At 34.8% G+C, this 4634-nt stretch overlaps 1 pseudogene; it reads left to right on the top strand.

Moving 5' to 3' along the window:
- Window positions 1-3799: 3799 nt before the first annotated feature.
- LOC116269935 lies at window positions 3800-3889 on the top strand (annotated as a pseudogene).
- Window positions 3890-4634: the final 745 nt, after the last annotated feature.

Genomic DNA, 4634 nt, shown 5'->3' with positions numbered 1-4634 from the left:
AAGTGAGACTCTGAAAAAAAAAAAAAAAGGAAGGAAGGAAGGGAGGGAGGGAGGGAGGGAGGGAGGAAGAGAGAGAGAGGGAGAAAGAGAGAGGGAGGGAGGGAGGGAGAGAAGGAAAGAAAAAGAAAGAAAGAAGAAAACATACTTGATTAACTCGAACTGGGCATGGTGATGGGCGCCTGTAATCCCAGCTACTTGGAAGGCTGAGACAGGAGAATCCCTTGAACCCTGGAGGCAGAGGTTGCAGTGAGTTGAGATCGCACCACTGCACTCCAGCCTGGGCAATAGAGCAAGACTCTCTCAAAAAAAACAAAAACAAAAACAAAAGTACTGAATTAACTCAAAAGAAGAAAAGAAAGGAGGACAAAAGGAGCATCTGGAAGATACAAATAGAAAACATGTAGTGCACTGAAGCCCCAAAATATTAGTAATTACATAAAAGGATAAAATACTTAATCTTTCTATTGAAAACAAAAATTGTAAAACTATTGATAAGATCTTAATGTCTACGTATATTTATATTATCCTGAAGACAAACATAAAGTTTCTAAATTGGAGAAGACTATTATTACTTACAGCAATAACTACATCAGTTTCCCATGCCCAATTCTCCCACTGAGAGGTGGGGCAATGAGACCCCCAGATGGTTAGGCCTGTGCATGCAAGGCGGGGAGTGGGGTGGTGGGGCGGCGGTATGGTTTCTGGTTTGTGGCTTTACATGAGATAAGTCTCAAAATTATAAGTATGGATATTTACATAGAAACAGATACTGCTGCCTTCCCTGTCCTCTTCTAAGACAGGGAGAGGAACCTTGTTTTTCTAATGCAAACAAATTTTCTCAGGGAAGAGAAAGGAAAAAGTCTCTACTCTGAAGTGCAAGTATTTGGCTCTGGGTAAGATAAGTTTACTTATCCTTTGAATAGGAGCAGATGGCTCCATTACAAAGGAAAAAAGTGGCTCCAGGTCTATCATCCTTAGAATGTGAGGAGCAAATGTGTCTGGGGAAAAGAGAAATGCTCCATTGTTATATAGCATGCCAATTTTCTTTGTTCCAAGCAGGAACGTGGAAATATTCATATTGCTTTTCAATAACTATGATGAAAATAAACAACTATAGGCTGCTGACAAGTGATGCACCTTAAATATAAGACCACAAAAAGGACAAAAGGAGAAGAATGGAAAAAAATATGCTATGCAAACACTAACCAAAAAAAGATAGTATGGTTATACTATCTTTAGACAGAGTAGACTTTGAGGCAAGAAGAGTTGACAAAGAAAATGAAATATGTTTTACAATAACAAAAAAATATAAAAACCTATATTATACATTTTATAATAAGAAAAGGATCAATCTACTGGGAAGATATAAAAATTTTATCTGTGTATCCACCTCATAACATGGCCTCAAAATGTAAAATGCAAAATTTGGAGCAAGGAAAAGTAATTTCATATATTTTTCCCAGTAACTGGTAGAATAAGCACATAAAAATAACACAAAGGATATAGAAGATTTGAAAAATGTACTTAATAAACCTAAATTAATTAAAATATATAAAAATACTATACCTCACACCCACTTGGAGCCAAGGTAGAGTAACCAGTACCAGATATACCCTCCCACCGAAAATAACTAAGAATTTTAAGAAAATTCTACTTTCTGATTTATGAAACAATGTTTCTTAAAACTTTGGACATTAAACAACAAAGAACAGTGATTTCTGAGAGATGGGAAATAAAGGAGGTAAGTGAACTCTACAGCTGCCCTTGGCTCATTGCCTAAAGAGAGTTTCCAGGCTGTGGTGCAAGGAGGGGAACCCAGGTAGAGTCCAGTGATCTCTGAATTGAGGGGATAGATCCAAGAGTCAGAGGAGAACAGAGCAGTTACAGTTCACTCATACCACAGCTCACTAATTCTCTCTTTTTATTTTTTTAGTCTTATTCTATTTCTGTATTTCATTTACCTGTGTATCCACCTCATAACATGGCCTCAAAATGTAAAATGCAAAATTTGCAGCAAGGAAAAACAAATAATTTCATAGCAATAGTAGAAACTATTGCTACATCTTCGGGTTTCCTAATATTTTCTTGTACAATGTCTAAGCTATCATAATTTTATTCAGTGTATTTTTTATCTCAAACGTTGCAGTTTTCATCTCTAGAAGATCAAATTGAGTCTATTGTTATCTTTTATGCCTCCACTTTACATAGCATAATATTTCTTTTAGCTTTTTGAACATATGGAATGTAGTTATAACAAGTGTTATTATGCCCTTTTGTACTAATTCTACCATCTGGATCAATTTTCATTGATTTTTCTCCCCATTATGGGTATAATTTTACTGCTACTTTACACAGTTGGTTTTTTATGGGATGCCAAGCATTATAAATTTTATCCTGTTTGGTGCTGGATATTTTTGTATTCCTATAAGTCTTCCTTAGATTTTTTTCTGAGATGCAGTTAAAATATTTGAAAACAGGTTGACCTTTTTGAAGCTTGCTTTTCAGCTTTGTTAGATAAGACTAGAGCATCATTTATTCTAGGGTGAATGTTCTCCACTACCAAGGCAAAACACTTCTGGATTCTGTCCCTGATGCTCCATGAATTATGGTTTCCACTTTGTATAGTGGGAATAGGCACCACATCAGTCAAGTATGAGAGCCATAGATTGTCCTATCTAACCTTTTCAGGTATTTCTTTCCCTGGCCTCAGGTAGTTTTCTCAAATGCATGCTCTTAGTAGTATCCAGATGAACAGTTAAAGAAGACCCTTTGCAGATTTTTGAAGTTCTTTCTATCTTTCATGTGACTCTCTCCTCTCCTTCAGTTAGACTGCAGTAAGTTAGAAATGTATACCATAAATCCTTAAGAAAACATTAAAATGACAAAACAAAGAGTTATAACAAGTCAATGAAAGTAATAAAATGAAATAATAAAAATACAAATAATAGCAGACATCTTAGGCAAATCTAATACAATAGTATATAAAAAGGATAATACATCATGACTGGGAACTTGAGGTTGGTTTAATATTCAAAAATTACTATAATTCACCATGCTAACAGACAAAAAAAAATGATATAATCCTCTCAATAGATACAGAAAAAGCATTTGACAACATTTAATGATCATTTCTTATTTTAAAAGCCCTCAAAAAACTGGGAATCAAAGAGAACTTCCTCACCCTGATAAAGTCCATCTGTAATAACCTACACCTAATATCACACTTGAAGCAAAAGTCAAGTACAAATGGCTTTACCAGTGGATTCTACCATGCATTGAAGAAACAAACAATGCCAATCCTATACAAACATAGATGCAAAAATTCTAAACAAATTATTAGCAAATTGAATCCAGCAATTTATAAAAAGAACAATACATTACAATTAACTTGGGCTTATTCTAAGAAAGCAAAGTTTGTTTACTACTTGGAAATTGATTAGTGTAATTGATTGTAATTCACCAATTAGAACGATGAAGAAGAAAAAATTACATAATTATCTCAATAGATATAGGAAAGTCATTTGATAAAATTCAATACCTGTTCTTGTTTAAAATTAGAAAGGAATAAAAACTTAGCAAATTAATGACAGAAGGAAACTTCCTTAACTTCAGAAAGGACAACTACAAAAAAATTGCAGCAAATACCATTCTTAATGATAAATATTGAAAGACTTACCCTTGATATCAGGAGTGATGCAATGATGTTCATTTTCACCTTATTCAACATCATATCGCAGGTCTTATATAGTGCAGGGCAAGAGGCAGAGGAGGATAAAATAATTGAAAATAAATAAATAGGATAATCTTGTGGTTCATAAGCATGATGATTGCCTTTTCACACTCGTATGAGATGAACTTCGTTATGATGTTGGCACATTCCCATCTGATGTGAAAAAGAAAAATAAAGAAAATAAATAAATAAAAATCTGTCACTTTGTGTATTTGAAAACTGAAAATAATGTACAAATAAACTGATACAGTTAAATTAATTTAACCAAGTCAAATAAGGTTACAGTTCAATATGCAAAAATTAATTGTATTTCTATACACAAATTTTTTTTTTAAAAAATTACAAAATATCCTTTTCTATAGCATCAAAACATAAGTATCCTAAAATAAATACAACAAAATATGTGCAAAACCTGAAGACAAAAAACCAACATGCCTGATTAAGATAAATTAAAGAAGACCAGAATTGGTGGGGTAAGACAACATAGTTACAGATTGAAAAAATCAATATCATAAATGCGTTAATTCTCCCCAAACTGACATAAAATTCATTGCCATTACAATCAAATTTTTCAACTTTTAAAAAAATTTTGTAGACATTGACAAACTGAATCCAAAATTTGTGTAAAAGTGCAAAGTTTTTTTTGAGGCCGAGGTCACAAGCTCTGTCACCAGGCTGGAGTGCAGTGGCGGGATCTCAGCTCACTGCAAGCTCCGCCTCCCGGGTTCCACGCCATTCTCCTGCCTCAGCCTCCCCGAGCAGCTGGGACCAGGCGCCGCCACCTCGCCCGTAGTTTTTGTATTTTTTAGTAGAGACGGGGTTTCACCGGGTTAGCAAGGATGGTCTCGATCTCCTGACCTCGTGATCCGCCCGTCTCGGCCTCCCAAAGTGCTGGGATTACAGG

The sequence above is a fragment of the Papio anubis genome, chromosome 12 (genome assembly GCF_008728515.1).
Source record: "Papio anubis isolate 15944 chromosome 12, Panubis1.0, whole genome shotgun sequence".
Lineage (NCBI taxonomy): Eukaryota > Metazoa > Chordata > Mammalia > Primates > Cercopithecidae > Papio > Papio anubis.
Note: the sequence above shows the minus strand (reverse complement) of the source record. Positions and strands in the feature narration are given on the sequence as shown.